The sequence below is a fragment of the Lytechinus pictus genome, chromosome 2 (genome assembly GCF_037042905.1).
Source record: "Lytechinus pictus isolate F3 Inbred chromosome 2, Lp3.0, whole genome shotgun sequence".
NCBI classification, from domain to species: Eukaryota; Metazoa; Echinodermata; class Echinoidea; order Temnopleuroida; family Toxopneustidae; genus Lytechinus; species Lytechinus pictus.
Window position 1 is genome coordinate 7,745,683 of NC_087246.1, and position 20,082 is coordinate 7,765,764.

Sequence of the window (20,082 nt, forward strand, 5' to 3'; positions counted from 1 at the left end):
ACAACAAACTAATTAAAATCCCCTTTTCATGACAGTTAATAAAAAATTAGCTCGCGATTTGCACTCGCATTAATGGTTAAAAATATATTAACTGATGCATCTTATTCATATAATCACAAAAGTGAAATGTCGAGTTTTGATGCCATGATTTCGCGCCCTCATTATATAGGCATTAATAATTATGATATTAAACAGGTACCAGTTCAAAACGTATATAAAAATTTTCTGCTCTCGCTTTGCACTCGCATTATTAATACTCATCATTTTCAGGATTTACAAAACATAATTAGAGTGTCTCGTTCAGTAAATATTATAGGACTAAATCTCGAAATTTTCTGCTCGCGCTTCGCGCTCGCATTAATTGTTTACTTATATACCTATTCTGATTGTGTTACAAAAAGTGCTTAGAATGTCCATTCTTTAGGTGAAGATGTAAAAAAAAATTCAGCTCGCGCTTCGCGCTCGCATTATTTGATTGTTAAATGCTACTTTAACAGGTATCTTTTCCATCAGTTCATTTATGCTCGCGCTTTGCGTTCGTGGTAATTATTAATTTGGATACACATCTTTTTCAGGATAACAAACTTTGCCCAGAAACAGTTCAAATTATAGGAAAAAATACATAAAATTTCCAAAAAAATTAGCTCGTGCGTCGCGCTCGCATCATATAAATAAGGATTATGATATTATATATTAATTAAGAGTAAAGCTAAGAAGTGACTGAGGACTACCCCTTCAAAGAAACAAACAAAAAACATCTTCGAGCTGCCGATCGAGGAAAATGAATGGCTGAAACAAATTTCCGCCCCCCCCCCCCCCCTATTGACGAAGGCTGGATCCGCCCCTGTGTCCCCCTTACCTTTTGGGAGAGATTTCCGCCCCTGATGTAGAGGGTAGTGTCATGGTAACACGTTTGCACCAAAATGCAAATCTTGACATACTAAGTACTCTTTTTTGTCTATTTGCCCCCTCCCCTCTCCAAACGAAAATATATGTTCAGAGCAGCCCCTGCTTTTTTTTTGGGGGGGTGTAGTCCATTAAAAAACATCTTTCTCATCACAAAATAAGAGATTAAAAAAAGTGCAGCATATTTTTCATTTAGAGAAAATCATAGGTGATCGATCGTGTGCGTGTAGTAAAAAAAACATATTTCTCATCACAAAATAAGATATTAAAAAGAGTGCAGCATATTTTTTATTTAGAGAAAATCATAGGTGATCGTACATGCAGTGGATCCTATGCGTGCATCCTGTGCGTTGGTGTACAAACAAATGGTACCAAACAACACATAGGCAGTGCGCGCACACACTGGACATATTTTCAATAAGCTAGGGAGCGAGTTACGCTATAGCATGAGTTTACACTTTAAGACCTTAACATACGTGTGTGATATCACAGATCTTGGTCGGATTGCCGATGGGAGGATCTACAACATGACACTATAGTGATCTCAATTATATTCAAATGCTCATAACTTTCTTATTATTCATTCAATCCTCCTCAAACTTTCAACAATATGTTTCTTTGATTTTCTCTTTGATATGGATTTAGCTGGTTTCGAGGGTTTCATTCTCCTTTAAGTACTTTGTTATAGAATCATATATTAAGATATACATAACTCATCAATCAAAATGCGAGCGTGCAGCACTTGCTGATACATTTTGACAATCTGACTTGAATAGCGATACTTGAGAACTTTATGGAATACAGGAAAATAGTAAGTACAGGTACTTGACAAATCAAATTTTTGTTAATATTCAGACCATAAAACATGAATTTTTACAGAGCCTAAAAAAATCAATTTGTAAATCAAGCAAAATAATGAAAGTTCGATTTCCGAGCTGAAATACGTTTTGTATATTGACTTCAAAATTTTTAAGCTCCATATTGAGCAAGATATTAAATCATCTAAAATGCAATGCGAGCACGAGCGAAAATTTTATATAGTGATATGAAAGATTTACAAAAAAATATTTTCAAAGTCTTCCCCTCATCTTATTTTTATTCACTCGTCTTCCTCCTATATTTCCCTTTCTTTTTTCTACTCTCTTTTCCCTGACTTCTTCTTTTCTTTCTTTCCCCCTTTTTTTGTTCCCCTAGGGGGAGCATGCCCCTAGCCCCCTGGATCCGCCTATGAACACGGTGTTACATCTGCTCTCGAAGAGGGTAGCCACAATTGGAAAGATCTTTTTTCTATCATGGCAAGGATGTTCTTCGTTGAAATGTTAGCCACAGGGCCGTAGCTAGAGGGGGGGTATGGGGGTGTGACACCCCCCCCCCCCAACATTCATGGCAGTCGGCAAAATCATGTACCAGTTGGCAAAATGGAGGATAGGGGAGAAAAAGGAAGAGAAAAAAGAAAGAAGGAGAGAGGGGAGAGAAAAAAAAGAAAGAGAGAGGGAGAGAGAGAAAGAAAGGAAGAAAGAAAAAAAGAAAAAAGGAAAGAAAAATAGGGGTACTAACTTTGAAGAAGGTTACGTCTTGTAGAGTAAAGACAATCAGTTGGCAAATCCAAGTCCATGTAGCCAGGCTTAGAGCCCTACTAGTCAGCAAAATACAAAGGACAAAACAGATGGAGCTATAATAACACACAAAGTAAGCCCCCCGGTCCTCCCCCAATATAAACAAGCTTGTGAGTTTGCAAATTATACCACAATTATTGACGATTTAACAAACACATTAGTTTTGTAAAATTAGAAGCAAGACTAGGTAAATAAATATGGGGTGGGATGAATTTCCAAGGTTTTTAAGTTGCATAATCAAAGCCAAAGTATAGTTGGCAAATTATAAAGTGGGCCTATTAAAGTGGCAGAACACTATACGCTCTACCAGTCAGCAAAGTGATGTACAAGTACTGCTCCGTTTCAGATCTGAAAAGAACAGAACACAAGACTTAAAAAAATGGTAACTCTGCAGTTGGTAAATTCATGAATACAAGCCTACAACTTGTAGACTTGTCTACAAGTTTGCAGTTGGCAAAAAACACAAAAATGTTTTAAGTTATTTTTACTAAATTCTGTCGCCGAAGATTTTTTTATTTATGGTGTCAGAATGTGCTTGGGGTGGGGATGGGTGGGAGTGGGGGCAGGTTGGGGTTGCATCATTCCTGGTGCTCGCATTGTCTGACTAATGAGATATATAGTCCTGTTGTATTTTAAGTCCATAAAGATTATGCACCAAGTTATCTCCTCGCACTTCAAGTTATTTTTATGACTATATACTTAAAGTGATTGCCCCCTTTTAAGGCCTTCATAAAACATTTTCAGTCTGTGCTTACGTTCGCAGTGGTGTGGACCGATATAGATACCGGGCTGGTGTTAAATCAACACCGGCGTTTTTGCAGTGCACGAATTCCTAAAGACAGTCCTTAAAATGTCCCTTTTTCTGATCTAATTATAACAAATTTTCAGCTCGCGCTTCGCGCTCGCATCACTTAATTAGTGAAATAATAAATTCCTACAACAAGCCATAGAATGCCCCTTTTCAGGTCTGAATTTCAAAATTGTCAGCTCGCACTTCTCGCCCGCAATATTTCATTAGTCAAATACGTATTATGTTCATGATTACAATGACCACAAAAAGTGCTTCATGTGTCAGTGTAATTCTAACAAAATCAGCAAGAGCTTGGCGCTCGCATTAGATGACTATGATGAGATACGTACGCACTTCATATATTCCAAAAGATAGTCCTTAAAATGTCACTTTTTAGGGTTAATTTATACAAAAAATTTCAGCTCGCGCTTCGCGCTCGCATTGTTTTGTGAGACAGGTACGTATCATGATTACAAAACTTTGCTTATAATTTTAGGAATGAATATCAAACATTTTTAGCTCGCGCTTCGCGCTCGCATTATTTGATCACTAAGATACATATCCGTTTAATGGAACAGTCCTTAAAATGTCTCTATTAGGGCAGTATACCTGGCAATTGAGCGCGCTTCGCGCGCCCACTTAATGACTCAAAAATTTTGCTGGTGCCCCCCATGCCGTGACCCACGGTACGCCAAAGTTAACAGTAGCACTCTTGAAATTTTAGTTGAGACATCTTGCACAGAAGGTCAATTAAAAATTAACAAATCTTTGATTTTGATATTATTAATGCATAGGGTATATCATTATACTGCAAGTTAGCAACTACCGCACAATAGCCTTTCTATTCTGATCCAAAATGTTTATTTTAACAGTGCAAATATCTTTGTATATCTTTGTATAATTCACCTTAAAGTATTCACCAAATGCCACTAATTCAATTCTAAAAAAATCTTTTAGCATGTGATTATTGTAGGGGGGCACATCCCCCACCAGACTCCCCCTGTGCTCGCGTTGGCGCTGTCACGCCAAATTTAGTTGGCAAATTTAGCTGGTACACCCCCCCAACAAATTGCTTCTGGCTACGGCCCTGGTTAGCCAAAGTAGGGTCATGGCCAAATACAGGCCTAAATGATATTTTCTACACAGAAAAACAAATCTCTTCAGCTTATCTGTTTCGGTTTCGGTTGATGTGATAGTACATGTAAGGTAAATATTGGCATTTCACTTTTAGTTGATTATTAACGCTTCACATAGTTCATTAACCATGCAAGCTATTAGATATAGCATATTTATAGCTGTACTTTATTCGAAATGATGACTCAAATGTCATTATCTTTTGTCGCACGTACAAACACTAAGATAACATACACGCTAACTGATTTGCTTACAACGATCATATCCCTATTATCTTCGTTGTGTAATTTTATATCCATTATTTTTAACGTCTTCAGATTCCTATGAGTATAATACCTACAGAGAAGCAACATACAAGGAAACATACGTATTCCGTGCTATCAATCACAAAATGAGAACATCCTTTGTATAGGAAAATGTATTCTGCCTCTACCTGCATGGACAACAATTTCATATCACTTTCTCTCTCTCTCTCCCTTCCTCTCTCTCTCTTAATCGACAAAAGAAGAGACTGTCGTATTCAAGGTGTCGTGACCGAGTGGCATAAGGCGCAATAATGAAATTGAAATATTGTATAATTCAAACAATAAAGGCACCATCGATTCTGTGCATATACTGTATAGCTGTTTAGTAGAACATGAGCAAAATTTTAAAATGCCATTAAACGTTCTTATTTTGCATCTGATTATGATGAAATATTCAGAGTTATGCTCAACTAATCAACATTTTTCACGGGCGGACTTGACATATAACTTTTATGTCATAATTTGCCTTTTAAGTGAAATGGGTAGGGGCAAACAATACGACTAAGAGAGCAAGTCTTTCTTTTCTTTTTTAGGGAGGGGGAAATGTGCCTTCCTGTCCCCTCGGTTCCGCCGTCACTGGATGGACTGCAACAAATCCAACCAAATTTATTTTAGACCTATACAGTGCGTCCCACAAAAAACGAAACCGAGATTTATCGATGATTTATCAGAACTTAATCACAAATTCAATAGACAAATGACCTACCATTTTAAAGCTTAGAATCTCATCTTCCATCTGAAATAACTAATATAATTTTCATTCACGCATGAGTGAGCAAAACAATTTGAAAATTTGATACCAGAAAGTCACTTGGCGGGCCGTATCTGGGTTTTAAAAAGAAAACCACATTTTTAAAAAGTTCAATATCTGCTCTTTAATTTGATACATCAATTACAGAAAATTGTCAAGAAATAACAAAGTTCTGGTATTTGAAATAAGGCTTGAATTTCAATAATTTCATAAAATGAAGAGGTTTTACAGGCTAGCGTTCAAACTCACTCGACACTCCGTTTTGTTGAAGATCAGCCATGCACTAAGTCTTTTGTTACCGTGCGATAGCTTCTGTGGGAAACCAGTGAAAACACGTTTATTTAATAAAATTATGGAAATACAAGCATTGTTTCGAGGGATCATTACTTTTTAAATTCTTGACCATTTTCTGTGATTAAGGTATCAAAGAAATGAGCAGGTACCGAACTTTTTAGTCATGTGATTTTCTTTTTGAAATTCAGATACCCCCGCCACATGAGTTTTTGGCATCCTTTATTCGAATTGTTTTTGCTCACTCATGCGTGAATGAGGAATAATCTAAGCAATACCGAATGAAAGAGGAGATTCTAAGCTTTACATTGGTAGATCATTTGTCTATTTCATTTATGATTAAGTTATGATAAATCATCGCTAAATCTCGGTTTCGTTTTTTGGGGACGCACTGTATATCTTAGCTGTATGTTGTCTATGAGAATAGTAGAAAAGAAACATCATGTAACCTGGTTAGTCCTGTTAGGCTAACCCAAAATAGTCGTTACCATGGAGACAATACAATGTCGACATTGTTTGGAGTTTCGTGCATCTTAGTTAGCTGGATATAAAGGTAAGGTACTTCGCTGTTAATCATACCCATGAAGTGTTAAAAAAGATGTTTATTCACCAAACAGTACAATACCCCTACCCCATGTGAAAACTATACCCACAAAATACAATCCAGATTTATTTTAGGCTAGGTATCAAGCCTGTCTCCCGCCCTCTTCTCTCTGTCTATAAACTCTATGTTTCTTTCTCATTTCCTCTTTCTATTCAATGCCCCCCCCCCCTCCCCATGTGCTGTGTTTTCATTTTTAAGGCCATCAAAACATAGCTAGTAGATATATCTCGTAAACATATACCATTTACACAAATAATTAGAGATGCATGTATGTTCTCTAACTTACTAATAAGGTAATAATAATAATGTGGTTCTTATATAGCGCATTTCAGACCTGAAAGGACTCTCAATGCACTTTACAAAAAATGAAAATTATACAATATAAGGAATTACTCAGAATAACAATTGGCAACAGCAACATTAATCAGTTACATACATGCATGGCATAAGTATTTGGAAAGGCCTAGTTGAATGCTTCATTAAAAAGAATTGTTTTAAGTTGTGATTTGAAAAGTTCAGGGTTATTTTGTGATCGGAGAGTACTGGGGAGGGAATTCCAAAGGGTTGGGGCACTGTAGGAGAAGGACCTTTCACCATGCGTCTTAGTTCTTAGTCTGGGTACTTGAAGGAGTAGTTGAGTTGATGATCTAAGTGTCCTAGAGGGGGTGTATGGAGAAACAAGTTCAAAATATATTGAGGGGCAAAACCATGTACAGCATTAAATGTTATTAGGACTTTGAAGCGAATTCGTGAAGTGAAGTTCTTTGAGGATTGGGGTGATGTGGTTGTGTTTCTTGGATCTGGGGGGCAAGTCTTGCGGCTGAATTTTGGATTCTTCGGAGCTTTGCTATATCCGGGGATCCGTACAAAAGACTGTTACACTTATCAAGAAGGGAAGATACAAAAGCATGAATGAGGATCTCAGTCACATTCTTACTAAGGTATGACCGAATCATTCCAATACGTCTCAGAGCAAACGAGGCCTTGCGACAAACAATATTTACGTATCGGCGCATGTTCACATTCTTATAAAAAATGACACCCAGATCACATACTGAAGGAGATGGCAGAACCTGGCTAATCATTGATGTCAAAGGGAGAGCCTCCTGCACTCGTCTGAAAGGAGATGAAACATGAAGCAACTCCATTTTGCTGTCATTAAGTTTAAGATGATTGCTCACCATCCAGTTCCGTACTTCCTGGAGGCAGATTTCCAGTCTCCCTACATCATTCTCCCTTTCCGAAGACTTTAAGGAGACGATAAGTTGTGTGTCGTCAGCGTAAATCATTGTAGAGAAACCATGTGCCTGAATGTAGTCCAGATTGGACCTTGTTGTTTGGAAGTGCTTTTTCCCAAAGCTAACATAGAGGGCACATGTCTCCCAATCTCTAATCAGCGCCAATCCACTCATCTTTCCTCCCCAACAAGGTCCAGTACAAAACTTTGCTGTACCAGAAAAGCTAGGCATCAATCAAACAAGTTACACGGTAGGGGGTCAGGTGCCCTAGTCTCACACGCCAAACAAGAAACATTTTTACCCAAAACAATTCACCTCAAACAGGGTGAAAAATGCAAAGTTGTGTTGTTGTTTTTTACACTGTAAACATAAGGCTCCGTGTTCAAGCACTTTAAAAATATCTATTCAGCGCCTTCCTCTCTCGCCAAATGATTCCACCCATGAACCAAGTATCAAAGTTTGAATAAATAGACTACACCAGTCACAAAGAGGCAACAGCTGGTAAACATCTCTGGCTCAGGCAGCATCAACAGATCCTGGCCCCCACCCCCATCGTGGTCAATGGGCAGTGGAGGGTCAGGGGAAACCAGACCAGTGGCCTACAGGTACGACTAGTCTCTTGTACCAAACTCTTGCCTCCACTCAAATACAAGTTTACCCCCAAGGACGACGAAAATACACAGATGTGACCGATGTTCTACAGAATAGACATGATAATTTGATATTCACATTTTGTTCTATTGAAATGTTTTTTCTCTTACCCAATGATTTCATCCGTGGAATAAGTATTACAGTTTATAAGACTAGACTACGAAAACCAGGACCATGTTGCTTCCATGAAATGACCTTCTGACCTCCATGATAAGGGGCAGTCAGTGGTTTGTGTATATGGAGCTATATATAGCTCTATGGTTTGGACATGGTTTTTTATTATGTGTTTGCAGTGTATTCCATACTATGGACATCCATATCCATACCCAGCTAACTGTAATAACATTCATGAAAGATTCTAGAAATACTTTCAAAAGAAATTTTTAAGAACATTTGTATAACATTAATGAAACAATATTCCCCTGATGGTAAACATGAAATAAACGTTAATATTATGATGCCAGGCAGATATATTTTCCTAAATGTTACATAGATCTTTACCCATAATTGATGAAAAAAATCAAGACAATATTTTTCTAACGTTTTTATAATGTAACATAATTAATGTGAATATTTTTTTCAAACGTTCGATGTTATGATCATCATGATGATAAAAAAGTCATAGATGTTTGTTTTCAAAATATTTCGACAAAACATTTTTGATGTTATGATTTTCTTAAATATTAGATACATGATAATTTTGCCGTTTTTACATATTGAATTAACATTTTGATAGGAACACAATAACATTTTATTGACATCTACATGTACATGAATTGGATGTAAAAATAGCATTTTGAAAATGTTGTTAGAATCAATGACTTGAAATGAAATGATCGATATGAAATATGGTTTTACAACAAGTTAACAAAGCATTCTTGAAAATGTTTTCAAGTGTTTTCCAAAATGTTAACTTTAAAAAATATATTAGAAACATCCTGATAATTTTAACATAAATTGTTGAGAAACAAAACAGATATACAATTTTATAATGTTATATACATGTACGTACATTGGATGTGATAAATGTTATGAAGGGCTAGAGATGAGCTTATGCCGTGGCGTGGCGTCCATCCACAATTTCAAAATGCTTTTTCTTCACCATAGTTCAAGTCCGATTTCAATTATGTTTGCTTTATATAATAGCACTAGGTAGGGGATTCAAAACTTCTACATAGAATTTTGAAACTCATTAAATATGCTAATTTATGCGCATTTTTCAAAATTCACAAAAAATGCTTCTTCTTTATTAGTTGACCGATTTTGAATTGTTTGCTTCCATCTGGTAGAGCTTCATGAAGGTCACGAAACTTCTACACAAAATTTTGAAAATTGGCCGGAGTAGAAAATTATTTATGCTAATTTATGTGAAATTCATAAATCACAAAAAATGCCTCTTCGTTATTTATTGACTGAATTTCAAAATGCTGCCTCTTCGTCATTTCAAGTCTGATTTCAATTCTTTTTGCTTTTAATATGATAGCATTAGGTGGGGGATTCAAACCTTCTACACAGAATTTTGAACCTCATTAAATATGCTAATTTATGCGCATTTTTCAAAATTCACATAAAATGCTTCTCCTTCGTTATTTGTTGACCTATTTCAGCTTCCTTTTGGTAGCACTTCATGAGGTTCACCAAATTTCTACACAGAATTTTGAATTTTTGACTAGAAAAAATTTTATGCTAATTTATGCGTATTTTTTAAAATTCACATAAAATGCTTCTTCTTCTTTAATTGTTGACCAATTTAAAAAAAATTTCTCCTTGTGGGAGAACTTCATGAGGTTCACCAAACTTTTACACACAATTTTGAAATTTTCAGTAGAAAATTATTTATGCTAATTTATGCGAAATTTATTCATAAATCAACAGGAAATGCGTCTTCTCATTTGTTGACCGATTTTGATTTTTTTTCCATCTGGTAGATCATCATGAGGTTCACCAAACCTGTACATCATTTGTTGATCAATTTTGATTTTCTTTGCTTTATATGATCGCTTTAGGTGGTGATACAAAATTTCAACACAGAATTTTTAAACTCATTAAATATGCTTATTTATTTATATATTTTCAAAACTCACTTGATGATTGATGTCCCTCACTCACAATTTTTGTATGATATTGTTTGAATTATAAAATATATTTCAATTTTACAGATTTGACAATAAGGACCAAATTGATCGAACCATAAATTGTTAAAACAAAGGTAATACCACATGTTCAGGGAGGAACAAAACTTTGTTTCACAGGACAACAGGGATAAAATTGGAATATTCAATATTTCATATAATAAGATACAAAAGAAATAGTGAGTGATGTCATCAGTCCCCTCATTTGCATACCTGTCCAGGATGTGAATATAACTGTTTTGTGAAAATTATAACTATGAAAGCGAGACTTAAAAATGTCATAACTTTCTTATTTTGCATCTGATTTTGATTTAATTTTTCAGAATTATTCTGTTGGATTTTTTCTCTTTTTATTCAAATCAACTTTTTATGGGGTGGACTTGTCCTTGAAGAAACGAATAATTATCATGCCATGGGTGTGACAATAACAAACTTTCCCTCAAAATTATGATAATATATATTTTTTTTAAGAACTAAACATTTTTGAAAAAAAGGTTTTCTAATGTTTTTATTTTATTTGACTTTATTTTACATATTTCACAAGTACAAACAAAATTATGAAAACAATATCAGAAAACTTATGAGAATACAAATCAGACAAGGCATAACAATTAATTCAATTTAAAGAAAATGGCGATTTGGAATTAAAGACAATATTTAAAAGAATGAAATATGATGGAACCTGCATAAAAAAGCAATGCTTGTTAAGTTTGCAGGATCCAGAAAAAATGTAGTCTTAAATGAGGAGAGGACAGGAAAGTAAATTGATTATAACAAAGTAATGCCAAAATGTGACGATTGTGTAAGGAATGCAAAAAATAATAAAATAAATAAATAAAAAGAGTCCGCCACTCTATGAATATTATTTATTACTCATTACTCAGCCAGAGCGTATTAACAAGTACATGAATATAAAAGTTTACAAAGAGAAATTATAAGAATTGATAAGCATCGCTTTCAATTTACGTTTGAATATATTAAGTGAGGCACTATGTACCATATCATCGGGAAGATCGTTCCAAAACCTGGGCCCTTCAAATGCGATTGTTCTTTGAGCAAGGAGAGTGCGAGTACGTGGAAGGTGATAGGAGTCACTTAGCCGGGTGGGATATGTGTGGATTAGATTGTTCCTTTGAAACATAGAAAAAAACGTATTGGGCAATTCACCTCTTGAAAGCTGAAACATAAATATACCAACTTGAAATGCATATATATCAGAAATTTTGAGTACTTTATTTTGGAAAAATAATGGGTTTGTATGGGAATAAAAACCAACTTGATTAACCACTCTAATTGCTCGTTTTTGTATCGTGAATATTTCATCAATTAAGGTTGTATTGCAATTACCCCAGGCCAATATTCCATAATTCATATGGGATAAAACAAGTGTAGAATATAATGTTTTTAAAATGTGATCAGGAAAAAAATATTTTAGTTTATTCAAAATGCCAGTGTTACGAGAAGATAACTTACATATATAATCAATTTGACATTTCCATGATAATTCATGATCAATGTAAAGACCGAGAAATTTGGTGGAATTAACTTGTTGCAAATTAACATTGTTTATAATTACATGGTCCGGCAAAGAATTCAAAGAGTTACTGAAAAGCATAAAATTTGTTTTGTTTACATTGAGTGACAACTTATTTGCTTGAATCCATGTCTGAACAGACCGCAATTCCCTATTCAAAATGGTAAGTAGTAAATTAGGGTTACGGTGTGACAAAAAAAGGTTCGAGTCATCCGCGAAAAGAATAAATGATAGGTCATTTGATGAATTATCAAAATCATTAATATACAACAAGAAGAGCAGTGGGCCTAGGAGTGATCCTTGCGGTACACCGCAAGAAATAGTTTTCATTTGAGATTTATGGTCTTCTATTGAAACAAATTGTTTTCTGTTAGTTAGGTAACTCGTGAACCACTCCAAGGCCTTTCCACGCACACCATAATGTGATAACTTGTAAAGCAGAATATCGTGATTAATCGTGTCAAAGGCCTTGGAAAGGTCCAGGAATACACCAACTGTGTGCAGAGAATTATCAATAGCATTTGCCACTTTGTGAATAAAAGAAAGTAAGGCGTGTACAGTGGAATGTTTTTTTCTAAAACCGAATTGAGAATCGCATAAAATATGATTATCAGATAAGAAATTTATCAAACGAGAATAGATTAATCTTTCAAGAATTTTAGACAGGGAAGTAAGGAGTGAAATTGGACGATAGTTGCTGACAATCCGTCTATCGCCTTTTTTAAACACTGGAACAACCTTGGCTACTTTCATGTTTTGAGGAACCAGACCAGTTACCAAAGATTGGTTGAATATAAAAGTCAAGGGAGTTAAAATTTCATTAATGACATGTTTTATGACACAATTTGTAAGTTCGTCGCATCCAGGACTTTTTTTAGGTTTTAAATTGTTTACAATATTTTTAATTTCGAATTCAGTGATCGGAGTAAGGAAAATGGTTTTAGGGTTGGGATTTTTTAGAAAGTATTGGAATCTTTTGTCAGGTTCAGGAATATTATGACAAAGAGTTGCACCAATATCGACAAAATAGTTGTTGAACACGTCAGCCATATCTGCAGGATTAACAACCGTTACATTATTATTTATAATTTCTTTAGTGAACTCCTTCGATTTCTTTGTTTGTAAAACGTTATTTATCACCTTCCATGTACTCGATGCATCATTTTTATACTTATTAAATTGATTAGCAAAATACTGTTTTTTAGCTAAACGTATATGGATGTAAGAACGTTCCGATATTGAACATATTTTCGTTTTAAATGACTATTTTCAGGATTCTTTTTGTATTTACAATATAAATTGTTTTTACGATTTATTGACTTTAGGAGCGATTTAGAAACCCATAATTAGATCGGGAAATTTTTCTTAGTGGTATAGTTTCTTGATAAATCGACATAAATATGTCCATAAACTTGTCAAAACAAACATTTACGTCGTGAATATATATATTTCACTCCAGTCAACCAATGCCAGTCTTTCCCGAAGTCTAATAATATTGTCATCCGATAAGTCACGAAATGTATGTTTAATATTGTTATCTTTTGAGACTCTATCAAATACAATTTCAACAAATATTGGACAATGGTCGGATATATCCGATACCAAGATGCCAGATGATATATGGGAAAAATCGTTAACAAAAATATTATCAATTAAGGTTGACGACGTATCTGTAATCCGTGTGGGTTTTGTTACTAATGGAATGAAAAAGTTGGATAACATCATATCTATAAATTCTTGATTACATGGGGTATTACGATCTAACAAGTTCAAATTAAAATCTCCCATTATAAAATCTTTTTTATTATTCAAAACATGCATTGATAAAAGACTTTGAGTGCGATGTAAAAAATCATGGACACTACCTTTAGGGGGTCTGTATATTTCTCCAACAACTATTTGTTTTTATCAGGTAATTCTATTTGGATAAATATGCATTCAATATCCTCAGACATCACATAAAGCTCGGTAAGTTCATTGACTTTCAAGTTATTTGATACATAAAACCCAACCCCGCCTCCTCTTTTGTGTTCCCGATTGTTTGTATAAAAAGTAAAGCCGTCGATGGGTACGAGGGATCGCTGCTGGTCATTCAACCACGTTTCAGAAAATCCGATAACGTAATATCCATAACAAAGTTGCTCAATGAATGTATGAAATTGATCGATCTTTTTATTAATGCTTCTTATATTATGATGGAGGAGAAAAAGTTTATTTTTTGAATTGCGAGAATGTTTTCCTGAAGTACTAATGAATTGTACAACAAACATTCATATTTTGATGTTTTTATGATATCATAATTTTAAGAAACAAAATAACATTTTACTATAATATCTCTATAATTACGGTAAATAGATATAAAAAATACCATCTTAAAACTTTGGTAAAATTTAATGATAATAGCATTAAAGGTTCTATAAACGGTTATGAAAATATGTTCTCAAAATATTTACGTTAAACATTCTTGAAAAATGTTTTTTCTTTTGTTTTCGCAAAATGTTTTAAAAAAATATGGAACTCATTTTTTAATCGTTTTTATAATATAATTTGGATATGAACGGGGCAGCAACAGGAGGGCACCAGGCCCGTCAGATGAATCATGATGATGCAAAACTATACTTTTGATCATTTATAAGACATGTCTTATACTTCATAGACATCACCATTATTGTTATAAAAATTGCACTGCACTTTCCGCCTTCATCTGGTGTTTACAAATGCGAAATGATGTTGATATTTTTTTCGAGTTATACCATATTTTTTTACTTTTTTACAAAATATTTCATATAATGAAATACAAAAGAAATAGTGAGTGGATGATGTCATCGGTCCCCTCATTTGCATGCCGACCAGGATGTGCATATAACTGTTTTGAAAAATTAAGCGAACCTTTAAAATGTTATAACTTTCTTATTTTACATCCGATTTGATGAAATTTTCAGTGTTACGTTTGTTTGATTTTTCTCTTTCTATTTAATCAGCTTTTTGTTGGTGTGGACTTGTCCTTTAACTTATAAGGCCAAATCTACTGAAAATAATAAAATATTTTTTTTTGTTGATATGATACAATAATTTTGATTGGCGCATATACCTTTTTTTGTATGAGAGCACCGCTAAAAACCAAACAACAACAGTGAAAATACCGTATGGGTACCAGTATTCAACCTGGCATAATTAAAAGATTTTGACATATTCCCCCAAATATTTAGAAATCGGGAATTTATCTTAATTTCATACCTTTGTTATTTCCAGGGTAATCTGTTGTCAATATTTTCTTTGTCAATCTGTTGACTGTATGCGCGGAGGATCGAATTATGTGGCGATGGCCTTTTGCACTGAATGGTACTAGTATTCAACCTAGTGAGGATAGATAGGGAATCTTAAAATGGTTTGGATCGCTAAATTAGATCTAGATCTATGCAAGTCTCTGGCTTTGATTAATTCCCTGTTTGGTCTCATCTCAAATGGTCTAGTCAATAGTCGGATGGGACAAGGGCAGATTGAGAGACAGGGCCATCTTTCATCGCTAGGTTGAATACTAGTACCGACGGATTGAATACTAGTACCAAAAACCGTCGCCGTAAAATTTGATCGCCCGTGCACGCAGTTGACGGGTTGAAGAAAAAAATAACGGAATAAAAATAACTAGCATTTGCTCTTGGAAATAAGACAGGTCTGAAATTCAGGTAAATTCCATATTTCTGTATATTTGAAGAAACTCTCCAAACGGGTTGAATACTAGTACCCTTCCGGTAGTAATTGTGACGATGGTATTTTGGAATCATGGAATGTAGTTTGTTCCTGGGTTGTTCGAACAATTACGTTATGCCAACGTTGTGAAACATTCAACGTTGGAAAAACGTTTGGCAATCTGGACATATTCATTAGCCAGAGAATGACAAAAATTTCAGCTTATGTATACGTGATTATGTTTACGTACCTGTTAAAAGTTTCACAAAAGTATGGAGCCTGATTAACATATCATTAATGTATTAAATAGATCATTCATATAGGTAAAATTTTCAAGGTATATATAGAAAAATTATAATGTATTCTGCCAGGTATCGGAGAGTCGTCTCATATATATATATAGGAATCAATGGCAGTTTTCAGTGGATAGGTGTATACACAATGATAGGTTTAAGATAAGGATAGGATTAGAATAGGATAAAATATTTTGTGGGATAAAGTTGAAGAGATGAACTTCACCTTGAAAGCACATTAAAATTTTGAAAACATTCACTTGTAACATTAGTAAGATACCATTGCAACATTTTCTCAACATTTTTAGAATACTAAACATTAACAATTATATTTTTATTTTTTTAACTGTTACTGTTAGATCTAGCTAACTTAATATACAATTGTCCATCAAATTGAATAGCTCAAGGAAGGATGAAGTTTATCAAATTTGAACAGAATTTGTACTTGCCAAAATTTTCATAATTTTCAATTTCTTGATAAAAAACTCATCTTTGGTCAAGTCCATCCCAACAAAAACTTGATTTTAATAAAAAGAGAAAAATCCAACAAGCATAATACTGAAAGTGAAAATAATAAGAAGTTATGACATTTTAAAGTTTCACTTCATTTCACAAAACAGTTATATGCCGCACATCTCGGTTGGTATGCAAGTGAGGGAACTGATGACATCACTCACTCACTATTTCTATTGTATTTTATTAGATGAAATATTTTGATTTTCTCGTCATTGTCATGTGAAATAAAGTTTCATTCCTCCCTGAACACGTGGAATTCCATTATTTGAACATTTTATGGTGCAGGCAAGGAGGTCCTAATAGTCAATTTTTAAAAATTAAAATATTGTATAATTCAAACAATAAAAAACAAAAGAAATGGTGAGTGAGTGACATCATCAACTATCTCATTTGGATGTAACTGACTCGTTCATATAACTATTTTGTGAAAAATAAGCGAAACTTTTAAATGTCATAACTTTCTTATTTTAATAACATCCGATTTTGATAAAATTTTCAGCATTGTGCTTGTCTGATTTTTCTCTATTGATTCTAATCAATATTTTTCTGAGGTGGACTTGACCTTTAATTTCCATTTTATTTTCATTCATTTTGCACAACAAATTAGTATAATTAGAGCAAATGGTAAATGGAGTTAATGGCTATTGGCCAACTGGTCATTAGACGGAATGACATTAAACTAAATTTAAAGTAGTGGTGAGAGGACAAACTGATAGTAGATCAAATAGACAGTTGGCAAATGGACGAATTGGCGTTAGATAGGAACTCAGTACCCAATTATGGAGTTACAAACTCATCAAATACATTTGAAACAACTTAGCTCCATGCATGTATCATAGAGTTATAGCTCCATGCATGTATGTATTGCATTACACTGACTGCCCCTTATCATGGAGGTCAGAAGGTCAATTCATGGAAGCAACATGGGCCTGTTGCATGAAAGGGTCTTTCGTAGAACCATTCTACGTAAGAACGAGATATCGCTCAACTGTTTCACAAAGCCGATTTGGGCGATACGAAGAATGGTCCTTGGAAAGACACCTCCAGACATGTCATACGTATATAGGCATGATCTTCTTTGCACAACGCCCGCCACCGTCGGCATTGAGAAAAAATGCGTTTACGGCAAGCCACACTGACATATCACATTTAAAAACATTTTTTAGGGGGTTGATGATGCATTTTATCTGGGATGGCGCCAAGTTATTTTTTATATGGGGGTTAGTTGTCATCAATTTCAGGTCGACAAGACGACCAAAAACGGATGTCATTTTAACTTCTCCGGGGGTATAATGTAGGCCCAAATTACTTGTTTAAATATGTTTTATTTTATTCTCCCTCCGTCCTATCCCCACCCCTTTTCCATTAAAAGATAAATAAACTTGAACTATCGAAACGGGCGGCACTATCTCTCTGACCCCTCATGCTTCCTCATTATAGATAATTAAACAACATGAAAACAAATTTCTTTAAAAGAAATTATGTAATTATGTAAATTAAAAAAACGTGTTCATAACGTTCAGCAAAAAAAAAAAAAAAAAAAAAAAAAACACGATAAAAAACTAAGATATTAAACATGCTAAATCGTTTATTTAATTTTATTTTAATTTTCATTATGATTATTATTCTTTATGAGATTAATTTTAATCAATGAAAATTAATTCTTGCATTTGGGATGACTTGAGATGAGAAAATAGCTAATTGAATTTAAGATAAGGCTTATAGCTAACGAATCTATCACAACTTACAAATGAAGATAAGTTCATCAAAGAAAAGATTATGGAAAGTCCATACGAAGAGGCGCATTTTAAATCGTAGGGTAGGCTCCTTTCGGCTCTTATGCCACTGTTAAAGAAATCACGGTAGTCTCTACTCCTTAATTAACTTTGACATGTTGAACATATACATTTTTTTATATTCTTAAACCTTATATTCTATTATATAAACTTCCATAAAGTAAATGATCAACTTCAAATATGACAAACGTTTATGATCTTTGTATTTTTAGCATTATTTCTGTTAATAGTATTTTTTCCATTGTGGATTGCTTTTTCTATGTTTTAATTATTATTGCAAAGTACTACTTTATTCACTTGGACATGTTTGCACCAATGTTCATATTTTTCTTGTCTTCGGTTACTCGTCATGGAACTGATGTATGTTTATACTTTAAACACTCACATTTGTATTTCTTGCGTTATATCTGACAAATAAAATAAATGAATTAGATTTTTCACACGCAGCCTCTCATATTTTCTTTTTTAGTCTCATACAATCAGACTCTGTTGATTTTGTTCACTCCATTCAAACCCTATTTCTACCTCAACAAATAACATATTAACGCATAATTTGCAAAATTATCATTATACATAAGTATTCTATTAAAATACAAAATATTGAACTAATAAAATGTTGAAATTACTTAGTTAAATCTATTTTTATATCGGACAAGGGTCTCTTTCGTTGAAATATCAATGAAAGGTGTCTCTAAAAGGACACCGTGTTCTAAATAAGGGAAATAAGGGAAATAATGAAAATTTCGATTTTATTCAGTTATGTTTGTGAATCTTTAAAGTTATTTCTATTTTTACCTCATAAAGTAAGCTCCATACATCAATTCTACAATCAGTAATAAATAAAACATTATTTGATCTCCTTTTATTGAAATAAATGATTTTATGAAAAGTCGTCATTCCGAAATAAAAGGTTCAGGTGACGATGAAGACTAAATATTTTTCCGATACTATCGATATAAAACGATGTCGCGGACTTGGAAGACAAAATTGCCTTCGTGAAACGGAAAGCGCTGATTTGTCGCCAATCTTCCTATCTCGGAAGAATGGTCCTAGGACGTTCCTACGTATCGCTCATCTCGTCATGCAACAGGCCCCAGGTCCTGGTTTTCGTAGTCTAGTCTTATAAACTGTAATACTTATTCCACGGATGAAATCATTGGGTAAGAGAAAAAACATTTCAATAGAACAAAATGTAAATATCAAATTATCATGTCTATTCTGTAGAACATCGGTCACATCTGTGTATTTTCGTCGTCCTTGGGGGTAAACTTGTATTTGAGTGGAGGCAAGAGTTTGGTACAAGAGACTAGTCGTACCTGTAGGCCACTGGTCTGGTTTCCCCTGACCCTCCACTGCCCATTGACCACGATGGGGGTGGGGGCCAGGATCTGTTGATGCTGCCTGAGCCAGAGATGTTTACCAGCTGTTGCCTCCTTGTGACTGGTGTAGTCTATTTATTCAAACTTTGATACTTGGTTCATGGGTGGAATCATTTGGCGAGAGAGGAAGGCGCTGAATAGATATTTTTAAAGTGCTTGAACACGGAGCCTTATGTTTACAGTGTAAAAAACAACAACACAACTTTGCATTTTTCACCCTGTTTGAGGTGAATTGTTTTGGGTAAAAATGTTTCTTGTTTGGCGTGTGAGACTAGGGCACCTGACCCCCTACCGTGTAACTTGTTTGATTGATGCCTAGCTTTTCTGGTACAGCAAAGTTTTGTACTGGACCTTGTTGGGGAGGAAAGATGAGTGGATTGGCGCTGATTAGAGATTGGGAGACATGTGCCCTCTATGTTAGCTTTGGGAAAAAGCACTTCCAAACAACAAGGTCCA